Source organism: Bemisia tabaci, chromosome 4 (assembly GCF_918797505.1).
Source record: "Bemisia tabaci chromosome 4, PGI_BMITA_v3".
Lineage (NCBI taxonomy): Eukaryota > Metazoa > Arthropoda > Insecta > Hemiptera > Aleyrodidae > Bemisia > Bemisia tabaci.
The window spans coordinates 11,895,692-11,911,041 of record NC_092796.1 but is presented as its reverse complement, the minus strand read 5'-3'; positions in this window follow the sequence as shown (position 1 = coordinate 11,911,041).

The following is a 15,350-nucleotide window of genomic DNA, read 5'->3' as shown; positions in this document are numbered from 1 at the left end:
CATTACGAGTATACATCTTAAAAATCGCACAGCTTTTCTATCTTGCTAAGGAAGAACGGTATATGAACCATCAGGCGTTGCCAAATTTCCTTCCATAAATCACAAATTTTCACGAATTAGGTTAAATCGATCAACTTTCTCTTCAATTTTTTCAGACAATTTTGTTCGCAATTTCGTCTTAAATGTCCGAAAATGTCAAGGAAATTACGTATAAGCGTTCTCAAAAATACAAGTTTCATGCGGGGCAATTTGGCAACTCTCGAATGTTCATACGCGTTTTTCCGTAGCACGGCCGAATAAGTCAATGAGGGTTTGAAATATTACCAAATCAGGAGTTACGTGGTAGCCACCGCAGCAACTGAGCAACGACAATCTTAGCAAGCTTGGGGAAGGTCCGGGTCTCTTGTCCTCGTGTGCTTCTCAGGTCAATGCACTCTGAACTCTGAACTCCGCGCGTCCGGCTGGCCGCTGGCGGTAACAGGTGGACAGGTGTCAATCAGCTGATATCGTCGTCTCCCCTCACTCCCACTCCTCCACTTCTGCGACGCGACGTTATCATCGCATCATTCATATCTCTTTCTATCCTCCTCCTCATTGTTCCCCTCTGGGCTGCGGCCCTCTTGTCGCCTCGCATCTCATCGCTATCACGAGGCGAAACACCGAATTTTCTTTACGAAGGAAGGGGAAGGGCTTCTCATGTACAAACTCGCACTCATCTTATTGCCACTCGCACACTCGCTGTGCGGTGTAAGATAAGAATGCCATCCGTGAAATGCATTGTTGCCGTTTTGAACGAGCAGGGTTCGGGTTCTGCCTAATGGTAGAATTCCAGGTTGTACCGAAGAGTGATGAGAGGGAGGTAGGGGAAAAAGGTGAAAACAAACGTCTTCTTCGTATCTAGGTCCATTCCTTAATTAACTTACGTTAACCTTCATTCTTAAACTACGCGTGGAGATACAAGTAATCCGTCTACTTAGCTCATAGCGGCAGAGCATTGAAAGCTACCTTTGAATCCAAAATGTATATGTACTGAGAAAAAATCAAATCTGACCGCCAGGCGAGAAAAGACGAAAAAACTTCAATGAACCGTCACTCAGTATATCTTCTTCAAAAGAAGATTATATTGCAGGCTTTTTAATACCTTCAAAAAGACTGTATGAAAATGTTAGCTTAAGGTTACAAATGTATAAAATCCGGTAAAACTTACCTTGCAAAAACGAGACAATTTCTCGCCTGCCTTCGTCCGGTCACTTTCCTTTTATCCTGTGCAGTTCTTTGAAGCACGTGTTTAAATACAGGTATCAAGAAATTCACCGTAGAAATTGAAATAATTCACTTCACATCACAGAACATCAGTAAAAGACATTTGTTATTTTTACGGTAAAAAAATCATAATGATGAGATTTAACCCGAGCTATAATTGGAGGATCGCAAACTAGAGGAAGGCTCGCTAGTTGCAAAGCCCAAAGTTTTAATTTTGTTTGGGTATCCTTACATTCCTATTTTTGGAGACTCCCAGGAAGGGATCCCCACGAAGGAATTTTGAGAGATCTCCATTAGAAAACTAAGCTGAAAGTAAAACTGGAACAATTCCCCTCAGTTTCCCTTCGTTATTTGGAAAACTTTTCAGTGTAATATTCTTATTTTATGGCGTTTCATTATGAAGAATAATTCACGAAAATTTCAAGATATAATACCCTTCAGTTCGAACAAATGAATGTCACCAGGAAAACGCAATACCTAATCTGTAGGCAATGGAGATGAGTGCTCTCTGCGCTAATTTACCCACGATAGATTTTTTCTACACGTACTCATCGTCCTCCCCCAAATATTGCCACATAGTCTCGTCGGTTTTTCTTCGTTAACTATGCATTTCGTTAAAATCGCATGTTAACTCATTCAAATTGTTTAATATTGTCCATTACAGTCGTATGAAGGCTGCGCTCGTATTTGTGCAAAATCGCGTTTAACGCTTTCAAAAACACGTAAGAAATAACATGCGAGGGGAAATTAGGCAACACGAATAATTCGCGGACAGGTGGATTGTGCCGTCCGGTTCGAAATTCGAATCGCACTGTTCGCACGAAGAGTTTTTTGAGTATAGATTCAGCAACCCCACCCCACGGATTTAACTGGAGTCTCCTTTATCAGACGTTTCTTAATTTTCCTTTTTATTTTATTTTTCAGACAGGAAACTAAGAAAAAGCCACACTGAAACTTGAAATTTTTGGAAAATATTCTTTATAATGTGGAGTTTATTTAAAGAGAGGTTAAAGGAGCTTTCTAGTTAAGCCCTCCAAACAATAAAAAATAAGTTGAAATTAGGCACCGAGAAGTGTAGCTTGGCTACTGACGGATAAATCCGTCCAATTAAGAGTCAGATTCCAGTTTTGGACGATATTTCGTGCTAAAGAAATCAAACTAACTGTATGGCGTAGATGCGGTTGAGCATGCCTTGAACACAATGTATGCAGTACCATCATTAAAATCCCTGAAGGAGGTTAAAAGGAGGGGCAGGAAGGGGTCATCCAAACTTGATCGAAGCGCCTTTGAATTACAGTATATAGGCCACCGATAAAGTATGTCTCGTTCAGGGCGGAGGTAAGGGGCCAGTGAATGCTCGCGTGATAAAAAAGAAAAGAGTAATCTACAATTTGAAACGTAATTCTCTTGTTTTGGAGGGGGGGAGGGGTTCTTTCTTTTTGTAATTTCCTTTTAAAGTTGAAACCGAATGTTAGTTCTTACGTATTAATTTCAATAATTTTGACTTCATTCATGCCCCTAGTACATTATCAGTTTTTATTAAAGACATCAAGACGGAGCACTCGTATCTACCTACTGACACGGGGGAGAAGTGATACAGCCCTGGCCCTCTGCGTTTGTGCGAGTGAGTAAATTAACGCGGAAATCCATGGCGGCAAACGGAAATTTGATTTGAACTTGCACTCTTGATTTTCACACATTTCCTGTTCTATACTCGTTTTAAGTCACAAAAAGGAACAAAGAAATAATGTTGGGGCGGTGACTCGGTATAATACACCTATTTTGGCTCGGTAACTAACAAGGATCTCAGATAGAGTTAGTTTTTCTTCTGCTCATGGTGGTCCTGCCGGTTCAAACAGGACGTTACAGTCCTACTTAGACTGTTACTCCCAAATGATATTAATCAGTCGATGACGGACCAAAAATAACCGAAAGTTAAGCAAATATACGTGAGTAAGTGAATTTGATAAAAAATGATCCTAGAATACTTTGTTTACGCAATTTTATTCAGTTCCCGCCTTATATTTGAATTTCAAACTTGTACCGATTTCGCCGCCAATCATCTAGCCAATCGGAGAGTTTGCATGAATTTGCATCATTTTTTTCTTCTAGAGTCCCTTTATACCCAGAGTTAAGACAACTCGATTATCAGCTGACTGGCAGCCGGCCTTGGCTGGCCATGGAGGCCGAAACGAGTGCACCCAAACGAACGATATTGAGGGATAAGGATCAGGAATCCTGCGATGTCTGTCACACAAAAACAACAACATCAACAAATTGATCAATTAAAAAAAATGGGATTGGTTTGTAAATAATTTCTTAATCTATTTTCATTTTGGACCGATGGAAATAACAATTTACTCTTGATGAACCACAATTAGGTAATATTTTCATTATTCTTGTTCACATTCGAGGTATCGCCATCTTGGTGCACTCGTTTCGGCCTCCATGAGCGAGAACCAATCAGAATTGGATTTTTTTTAGGCCACTTTCAGCCCAACCAAAAGTGAGTTGTCTTAACTCTGGGTATGAAGGGACTCTATTTTCTTCCAGCGCTCCGTTTTTATGTCTTTGGTTTTTAAATCGGCAAGCAACAATGTATACGCTCAAAGCGTTCTATTCGCCGTTTTTTTGAATCCTGTCTTGATATCGGCCATTTTCTTCCAAGGCTGTCTGTTTCGATGCTTAACGGAGCAAAGGCAAAATCACAATTGGATTAAATTTTGCAACAAGGATATATTATCTCTGGCTCTTCAATAAAAGCACCATTCTGTATAGGTAAGGAAACCAATGGCATACATTTTGCTTTTAAAATGAGCCAGAAATAGTGATACCTTATTACAAAATATAGTCAAATTCATCTTCGGATAACGGACGAAATGAAGGTACCTGATGCAAGTCTCCAACTTTAATGTAATAAAATTTCAATTTGGTAGAGAAATTTGCTATCCAAATTGCTTTTCTTAAATTCAAGAAATTAAAAAAAAAAAAACAGATGTATATACTGTAGCTTCTTTTTATCGAGTCATCCTAGAAAATGATTATAGGTATACTATAGGTACCACAAGATATAAAAAATTAAATGTCCGTTAAAAAAAAAAAAAAAAAAAAAAAAAAAAAAAAAAAAAAAAAAAAAAAACCTGTATATTATCTTCCATCATTGCGTTTTGTTCCTCGAGGTTTGGAGTGACGTTTGAAACATTTTTATCGAAAAATTATTAAAATAGGAGGAAATTTATTTTTCATGCAAGTTCTGAAAGAACCTCTGAGAAGGACCAATGTCTCTTGAAGTTTCTTGTATTTCTTCTTTTTCAACCCACAACCAATTTTTTATTTCTATGGAGCTCTTGGAAGAGTTCTAGGTATGTTGAAGACATTTTGCAAGAAACGGGACATGTGAAATATACAATGCGCAAAACATACACCGAGATACCGTTAAGGTACCTATAAGCTACCGTTAGGCTGTCGTTGAGCTGCCGTTGAGCTGCCGTTGAGCTACCGTTGAGGTACCGTTAAGCTATCGTTAAGCTACCGTTAAGCTACCGTTAAGCTACCGTTAAGCTACCGTTAAGCTACCGTTAAGCTACCGTTAAGCTACCGTTAAGCTACCGTTAAGCTACCGTTAAGCTACCGATAAGGTACCGTTAAGCCACCGATAAGGTACCGATAAGCCACCGATAAGGTACCGATAAGCCACCGATAAGGTACCGATAAGGTACCGTTAAGCCACCGATAAGGTACCGATAAGCCACCGATAAGGTACCGATAAGGCACCGATAAGGTACCGATAAGGTACCGTTAAGCTACCGATAAGGTACCGTTAAGCTACCGATAAGGTACCGTTAAGCTACCGATAAGGTACCGTTAAGCTACCGATAAGGTACCGAGAAGGTACCGTTAAGCTACCGATAAGCCACCGTTAAGCTACCGATAAGCCACCGATAAGGTACCGATAAGCCACCGATAAGGTACCGATCAGCCACCGATAAGGTACCGATAAGGTACCGATAAGCCACCGATAAGGTACCGATCAGCCACCGATAAGGTACCGATAAGGTACCGATAAGAATGTCCTTACCGGTAACACCGTCACTGTCGGGACTACCGCTCCTACCGTTAGCGGTCTCTATCGGTAGACTTCCGACAATTATTCGTTTGAACACCCCTACTTCTAGCCTGTGCCATCACCCTCATCTAGGCCCTCAAAGTGGTCCAAAAAACACCATCTGGTGACAAACTCCTGACGCCTAGTGTGGTTGCAGATGTACTCCTGTGAGCAGCTTGTGTAATAAAGTTTGAATGATACATCATTCTCTTCGTTTTTTCGTGTAGAATCCGATTTTCGATGTTGTCAAGTCCAAAAATGATGCTGGTGCCCCCAATTCAAGATGGCGCCCAAAATGGCCGCCCCGGGGGTCAAAATTCCAAAATTTGAGAATATTGTCGAGTTTGGTATCCATTTATATGTAATTTTGGTCGTAGAATTCATATCTGGTGTCAAAAAATAATTTCAACCCCTTAGGGTCCGTCAAATCCAAGATGGCGGCCAAAATTTCAACTTTAATGATAATTACCCAAGATGCACCTTTCACTGTCGAATGACGTGTCTTCATTTATGTTAATTAGGTCAGAAAACCTACAAGGGAGGTCTACAATGCCACTGCACCCTATGGAGGGCCAGGGTTCACCCCCTCCTACCCCCAATATGGCCGCCGCGGAGGGCATAAATAGTGACATTCTCTCAGAACGTCATAGTAGGTGTCCATTCCTATGTAATTTGAGGCGTAAATTCCAAATTTCAAGTCATAAATCGCAAATGTGAGACTTGCAATGGCTTATACCCTATATGGGGCCAGGGGAACCCCCTCAACCCCCTCTTCTTTCTAATATGGCATAAATAGTGAAATTCTCTCAGGACGTCATGTGAGGTGTCGATTCATAACATTGGGACCATATACGTTTTCAGATCCCAGAAATCGTCCAGAATTAAGAAAACACATAACTTCCAAGGGAAATTATGAACTTGATTTATCGACTTTTTTCACCCTGAAATGTCCGCTATTCCAATATTCGCCCACATAGGAACAGTGAAATTCTCTCAAAGCGGCATAGTAGGTGTCGATTTGTTTTTAATCTGAGGCGTGGATTTCGAATCACAAGTCAAAACATGTAAATATCCCATAGTGACGAAAATACTTATATATGGCAACCGCTTTGGCCTACATTTTGGACTAAAAATGCTGCTTGGGTTCATTTTTGTCGAAAGAGCTGGAAATGAATTGGTGATTTTAATGGTAATTGACAAATTTCACGCGTATTCTTTTTCTATGTACGCAAAGGACTCAGATGGGCGTCTGTTTTTTTCATTTTTAAAAATTCCCCAAAAAATATAATTTTTTTGCCGACGAAGTATATGTATCTGCATTCAGAGTTCCTATGTTATTGTTTATGAACGCACTCAGTTTAATTGCAATTAAAACAACTGGATGATTGAGTGCTTTTTGTAGCGCAGGGTTTCGTCTCCTAGTAGAAGCGACACCTGCAGTTTCCTGCGTTATCTGCAACAAAACGCACGCTCCTGCTAGAAGAAAATCGATTGCAAAAAGAACCATCTATTATCCAGTTATCTAATAATGAAAGAACCAGAAACCAATATGAATCCTCTGCGTACATTTGAAAAAGAACACCGGTGAAATATGTCAATCACCATTAAATTATCCGATTCATTTCCAGCTCTTTCGACATAACTGAACCCCACCCAAGATGCATTCTTTCTTCAAAGATGAAGGCCAGAGCGATTGCCATGCTTAAGTGTTTTTGTCACTTTGAGATATTGACGATTTCTGACTTAAAATTCGGAATCTACGCCTCAACTTACATGAGAATCGACACCTCACATGCCGCTTTGAGAGAATTTCACTGCAACTATGTCCCCCCGGCGGCCGTTTTGAAGAGGGTACGGGGCTGCTCCTGGCCCCGCGTAGGGTGAAATGGCCTCAACTTACATGAGAATCGACACCTCACATGCCGCTTTGAGAGAATTTCACTGCAACTATGTCCCCCCGGCGGCCGTTTTGAAGAGGGTACGGGGTTGCTCCTGGCCCCCCGTAGGGGTAATGGCATTCCAGACCTCTAATTTGCGATTTCCGACTTGGAATTCCGAATCTACACCTCTATTTACATTAGAATCGACACCTCACATGCCGCTTTGAGAGAATTTCACTGCAACTATGTCCCCCCGGCGGCCGTTTTGAAGAGGGTACGGGGTTGCTCCTGGCCCCGCGTAGGGTGAAATGGCATTCCAGACCTCTAATTTGCGATTTTCAACTTGGAATTCGGAATATAAGCCTCTACTTACATAAGAATCGACACCTCACATGACGTCCTGAGAGAATTTCACTACTTATGCCCCCCATGGCAGCCATATTAGAAAGAAGAGGGGGTTGAGGGGGTTCCCCTGGCCCCATATAGGGTATAAGCCATTGCAAGTCTCACATTTGCGATTTATGACTTGAAATTTGGAATTTAACGCCTCAAATTACATAGGAATGGACACCTACTATGACGTTCTGAGAGAATGTCACTATTTATGCCCTCCGCGGCGGCCATATTGGGGGTAGGAGGGGGTGAACCCTGGCCCTCCATAGGGTGCAGTGGCATTGTAGACCTCCCTTGTAGGTTTTCTGACCTAATTAACATAAATGAAGACACGTCATTCGACAGTGAAAGGTGCATCTTGGGTAATTATCATTAAAGTTGAAATTTTGGCCGCCATCTTGGATTTGACGGACCCTAAGGGGTTGAAATTATTTTTTGACACCAGATATGAATTCTACGACCAAAATTACATATAAATGGATACCAAACTCGACAATATTCTCAAATTTTGGAATTTTGACCCCCGGGGCGGCCATTTTGGGCGCCATCTTGAATTGGGGGCACCAGCATCATTTTTGGACTTGACAACATCGAAAATCGGATTCTACACGAAAAAAACGAAGAGAATGATGTATCATTCAAACTTTATTACACAAGCTGCTCACAGGAGTACATCTGCAACCACACTAGGCGTCAGGAGTTTGTCACCAGATGGTGTTTTTTGGACCACTTTGAGGGCCTAGATGAGGGTGATGGCACAGGCTAGAAGGCGGCAGACAAAGTTTTTCTAGTCACCCTGGGTATGATCTTTAATAATAGACTTGTCTGCTGAGCGTCAGGAGTTTGTCACCAGATGGTGTTTTTTGGACCACTTTGAGGGCCTAGATGAGGGTGATGGCACAGGCTAGAAGGCGGCAGACAAAGTTTTTCTAGTCACCCTGGGTATGATCTTTAATAATAGACTTGTCTGCCGAGCGTCAGGAGTTTGTCACCAGATGGTGTTTTTTGGACCACTTTGAGGGCCTAGATGAGGGTGATGGCACAGGCTAGAGGGCGGCAGACAAAAATTTTCCGTTTCAGTGCATGCAAGGCTATCGATTTAGGGGGTCAAAACATGTATCCCGAGTTTGTCACTCAAAGTCGTCTGGCTCTCGGACTACAAAGCGGAGCGGCGACGTACTGGCGCCTACAAACCTAACAGGGATACTTCACGCATTGCGCAACGCGTGAAGTATCCCTGTTAGGTTTGTAGGCGCCGATGCGCGTTTTGCGCTGGCTGCCCGCCTCCCGCGCCGCAGCGTGCCACGGCGCGGCGCTTGAAGCAACTATTTCACGCCAGAGGTATTGCACAGTATCATACAAAACTGAAGGCGCTTCAATATATTAGGAATGGCAGGCATTCTTCAAAAGTACGGAGCATTCCTCGCAAAATAAATCAAGATACTACGGCCCAAAACGATAGCAGTAGTCCAAAAACTCACTAAGTCCTAGCATTCGTAATTAGTAACATTTAGCATACTTTTTATCGCCTGGCTATTACTTGATCGCCATCGGCTATAAAAGGCTATAAGAAATTGTGTAGCCGGCTGTATAGAAGCTATTGGAAATCTTACAGCCGGCCGTAGGTCTTTGGTATTTTGGAACACAGATTCTACTGCCAATTTTTACCAGGAAAGTTTTCAAATTGCCAAAAATGCCAGATTTTGTTGCAACTTCACGCCTTCAATTAACTTTATAATGAATTTTAGCTGCCCGCAAACTTAGACTTTGCCTCAACGCGATTTGAAATTTTCAGTTCAGAAAGCGCATTTTTATGAAAAACTTGAAATTTCTTACGTATTGTTTTTACGAAATTATGTATTGGCAAGTTTTATATAAAAGCTAAGATTAGGTATGCAGTATTTTCTTTCTGTATGAGAATAAATTACGGTGCGAAGAAGCCGAATCAACCACTTGCATTTATATTTTTTTCTCATTCACCTATGAGTATATTCGACCGATGACAACATTGCACAGAAAGAGGAAACAAAAGAAAAAACGCAGTTTTTTCACTCGGCGAAATATTATATTTCTAACGGACACAGTCACTATCCGAACCTCTTGGAGGAAAAAAGTCATTTCAATGTGAGTAAGAACGATCGTTCTTGTCATCCTGAATTCATTTCATCAGCAATGATGTAACTCGACCGGACCAGCCAAGTTGCAGCGAGTGCCCTGATAAAGTAAATAACGAGGAGGTATAATTTTTGGCTCTCCGGAGAGAGAGATCCCGGATTCACACACTGCGGTTGTTTTTCGGCTGCAGCGCCGCTTACGTGATTTTACGACCTAATGACGGCCTTAAATTCGTACCGGTTCTGACCCGAGCATTCCGTTCTGCACTCTACCCAAGCGGTGCAATTTTCAGTGTGGTTCAAGTCGGTTTCTTGCGAGCAGACCTCGTAAATCGAATCACTGCTGATATATCTTACAACAAAGCATGTAAAATTAAGACAGCACTTATTTAACGGATTGTGAACCCAACATGTTGAGTGTGGGAAAAGGTATTCACAGAAGACAAGGCAGCGGCTCTTGACATTTACGTTCAAAGTAAAATAAAATCACTTTCACGTGAATGAAACAAAAAACGCTCATCAGGGGCATTAAACCAAGAATTGATGATGGTTGATTATTTTGATTCAGTTTCGAAAAGCGGAACTAACTTATTTAATTGAAACAGTAAGAGAGATTCGACTTTTTCCCCCTCTTACACGAGATCCAATGAATGATCTCATAAACGAAATGAGTCCATGTTCGGGATACCAAATCGTTTTCGTGGGTAATAAGATTTTGGCAGAATAAAATAAATTACCTTTCAAGCTCTATACCATGTATAACTCAGCTTTCTCTCTAAATAAGGACTCGGTTAATCATCTCTCTACAAGATGTATTTACATTTTGCTGATCAATGCGGAAAAATGTATGCAATTTCTAGCAAAGCTTTTTCAAACTTTCGAGTAACTTTGCGTGAGGGGTTTGCTCACAGTTTGAGCATTCAATTCTTTCAGTGAATTTTTTCGCCGAGAGCCCTAGCAATTTAACCTACAACCTACGGTTTCTATCATACCAACGCCTGACAAGAGATTTACTATAGTGCGTACCTCACCCACCTTCATTTTTCCGGTTATTCCATTTTACAAAGTGTATGTCATACACAGTGCATGTGTATTCTCATCAATGAAATTTCGGAGACCCGCACGAAAAAATGATCAATAAAAAATACTTAAAAACTAAAAAACTTAAAAACTCATTTGCCCGTAAAATATTTACCGGCGAAAAGCGTTTCGTTCACGTAAAAATTTACGCGCCAGCGAGTTTTTACGTTTTTAAGTATATTTTATTCTGTATTTTCATATTCAAAAATGCAAATCCAAGGGTTGAATTCATTAAAAAAAATTTGAAGTAATAGTGACACCTTTCAAAATCATAAGGTAATCGGTTTATCATTTTGGAAAAAGTTTTGCCAATCCCTGATGAAAAAAACAACGATAGTTAAAATAAAAACGAATTGCGCAACTTTTGAAAGATTCCCGAAAGTCCTAATCCTTACATTCTATCGTTATCGGGGCATCGGCTCACCATTACCGCGTCATAACGGATCCTTACTAATCGTAATTGGCGTGGATTTTGAAATGAGGAGGATATGCCAACCGAAATGATAAGTGGATAAGATGGAGACAAGACATGACACAACGCGACGCTAAAGCTGCTGGAATTTTAAAGACTCTGGTTCTCAGTAAGGAGACGGTCGTCCAAGTACGCCCGGACAGTATAAATATGGAATTAGTGGTAAAACAGCAGCCCTCCCGCAGATGAGATATGAATTAAAATATGTTCCGCAGTTATGAAATGATGTTCTAGTGACAATGAACCTCATAAAGGACTAGAGTTTTGTAAGGATATTATGTAAACTTGGCAAACGGCTCTCTCTTCCACTGCCAATACTTACCTCATCAGATTTATGAGGAGAGGATATACGATAAATCTAAAGAGGAGGAAGTAACTTAAAAATGCGCAAATTTCTAACAAGGATTGTGAAGTTTAGAGTGAATTTTAATCTCTCTCATGATTCTTTACCAAGGTTTCTAAACCATTTTCTATTAGAAACGCTTTTTTTGTTCCATCAAAAGTTTGCTGTAACAGACCAATCGTCCTAAATTTTTTTCTGATGTGGGATGTTTTCCGAATGTACGATAGTTGAAGTCAAACAGTTGCGTATCTGCATCGCAATGTTACAAAATATCATACTACGTTTTATGTTTGAAAGAGGAAACAACCAACCAAAATACCTCCAGGGAATTGTCTTTCAATTCTTCTGCATAAGTCAAGAAATATCACAAAAAATATTAAGAAAAACTGTTGGTTAGTTTTCTTTTAAAATAATAAAACCTGAACGGAATTTAAAATGTCACAATCGAAGATACGTACTTTTTGACCGTATCCGTCGATTTAAAGTAGGATGTTCCACCCTAAAACCATTCCAACCATTATTTAAACCATTATTTTTACAAATATCTAATAACGGTATACTGATATCGTTGTTTTTTTTTTCGATACTATTTTTTCTCGCATTTGTTTTCTCTAGAGTACCTGTACAGCGAGAGTATAGACAGATGTGAATCTCCGAAAATCCATCAGGCCTTCACCGATGTCTCCGCGAATAAAGTTAGGGCCCAGAAATGCAGCCAATCTATGAATCTCAATTATCCAGAGCGCTTTACTAGTACAATTGTTAAGAACCATCGTTTATAAAGCACGTATTTGACTTAGTTTTTGCATAAATTTACTCGTTTTTGCGGAAGAACGCTCATTTATGTACATTCTTAGCCATCTTGGTTAGAAGTGGAATCTGCAGACTGGCAGTGAAATTTTGTGCGTTATAGAAGTTGGTTAGAAGAGTGGCTGCACTTTTGGGCCCTATGCCCTCCATGAAGCGATCTGTCCATACTCTCGCTATATAGGTACTCTAGTTTTCTCCCCAATTTTTTTGCTCGCATGTCAAGCTTGATCTACATTCTACATGATAGACTACAAATCTTGGACTACTCTGTGTTGCAGATGAATTTCTGGGTGAGGTCGGGGGTGATAACCTTCCTGATCTTAATACTTTCCGGCGTAGTCAAAGCTCACCTCCACTTCATACGCCTGGCCTTACTTGCCGCCATGGGTCTCATCGGCTTGTACCTCATCCACAAATTGGCCCAGGACTGGAACAAAATCCGTGGAGGTGGTGGAGGAGGTGGAAGGCCGGGGAGAGTCCTGGGGCTCTTCAAAAGGTCCGCTCCGGAATACACCGTAAGTGACATTTATTATTTTGATTCCTTCCATCAACCTCGCCCTGGTAAAAATTGGCGATGGGAGCTGCGTTTCAAAATAGCACAGGAATTCTTAAAGCCGACTGAAGAAGGCGACAGAAAATCATATAGCTGGCTGTAGAAAGTGGAAAAAATCTTTCGGCCCGGCTACACGAAGCGATAAAAAATTATACAGCTGGGCTATAGTTCCTATCGCCGGGCTTTACACTATATCGCCTGGCTGTTGTTTTTTCGCCATCGGCTATGAATGGCTATAAGAAATTGTGTAGAAATTCGTGTGCTTTGTAAATCCTTAAGTTTGTACGGAATCACCTTAATATTTACAAAACGCACATTATATTTTCCTTTACTACATATTTTTTTTCATCAATTAAAATGAGAATAATCCATGCAGAGTGTGCAAACATTTCAAAGTCATGAGTTGAAAAACGCTGACTCCACGAGATTAAATATTAGAGCCTAATACAAAGCGGAGCGGCGGCGCACCTACGCATTGCGCAATGCGTGAAGTATCCCTGTTAGGTTTGTAGGCGCCAATGCGAGTACCGCGCTGGCTGCCCGCCCGCCGCAGCGTATCACGACGCTTGAAGCAACTATTGCACACTAGAAGTATTGCACAGTATCTTACGAAATTGAAGGCGCTCCAACATATTAGGAATGGCAGGCATTCTTCAAAAGTACGGAGCTTTCCTCGCAAATTAAATCAAGATACTACGGCCCAAAAAGAGAGCGGTAGTCCGAAAACTCACTAAGTCCTAGCATCCGTAATTAGTAACGTTTAGCATAGGTACACTTCATCGCCAGGCTGTTGCTTAATCGCCATCGGCTATAAAAGGCTAGAAGAAATTGTGTTGCCGGCTATAGAATCTATTGGAAATCTTACAGCCGGTTGTAGGTCTATGGTATTTTGGAACACAGATTCTACTGCTTATTTTTACCAGGGCGTCCCTCTTTCCATGGTTCAATGTTTTGTTCATTCCAGTTTTGTTTATTGATTAATTGATTATATTTTTATTTACTTTCATTCAAATTACGAAAACTTTTTCACTATGATTGAACATCTGTAGGTGATTTAGACGCATTTAACCAAATCAGCGTGACTGTGTTTGGTTATGTTTAGTGTGGGTCTTCACCCACGATCACATTAATTGTATTTCACCTTGCCCCGGTAATTTTCGTTTGTACACTTTTTTTATTCTTAAAAAAGAAAAATAAGAAAAAAAAGAGTGCAACTGAAAATTACCAGGGCAACGTGAAATGAAGTCAATGAGATGGTTACAGCACTAGATAATCGTGTCCGGTTACACTGGAAAATTATATATTTTTTGGTTTAAAAAAATGGAAATAATTATTTTAAATTACATTTTGATACAAGTTAAATAGCATTGTCAAACCTGACAGTATTTAGGGAAATTATGCGATCATCCAAAATAATTATTTTATCATTACTCGTTTGTTCCACGTTATCGATTCATTATCTTCCGGGGTTACTCGTCGCGTTTTCTAAATATATAATTATCACTTCTGGATATTAACCATAATTATATCATCTGGATATAATCCACAGAGGAGGCATTTTAACATATGTTGGAATTATCAAATTGGAATGCATTTCTTTTTTTCAGGAGCTGGATCAAATGGTTGATGACTCCTTCGACCACCTACCAACATTCGAGTCAATTCTAAGTCAAGACCCAATGGGTTGTGCACGTCGGCTGGTGTGCCAAATTGCAGCTAAACCAACTAAAGACCTGCAGCCTGACGAAAAACAAATCCTCAGTGTTCTCAGGTAAGCATTGCCGCCTTTAACACGATCATTCATAATTAAGTACAGTATTCCTGATTCACTGAAAAGAGGTAGGGCTAATTCCCTAAAATTGTGGTACTGCCTCATTTTGTTAGATTATATGGGCATTTCCAATCAATTGCGGTGGTGCCGCAACTCAAAATGGGGGTATAGCACTCCAACAGTTGGGTTATTAGCCTAATTAATTGGGGTACAACCACAACTAATTGGAAATGCCCAAGTTGGATTTTAACCCTCTTTTTTCTCTATGTGAAAGCGAACAGTCGACTAGAATATTTTTTACAGCGGCGCTAGCGGATGTAAACATAAAACTGGAAAAATATCAACTTTTTATAATAGAAAGTACGAATAATTCGGAATTTCCACCTCCATTTGTTTTTTTGGACGGATGCTTAGTCCGCGTTATTACGTACACACTATATTTTTTCGATTTTCTTCCCCATTCTTCGTCATTTTTTGAACTGTGCGACGGGCTGCGGGTACTTGTTTTTAAATGAACTTTTGAGCCAGCGACAATTCAATGCAAAAAAAGAACACTTCTTTTCTAA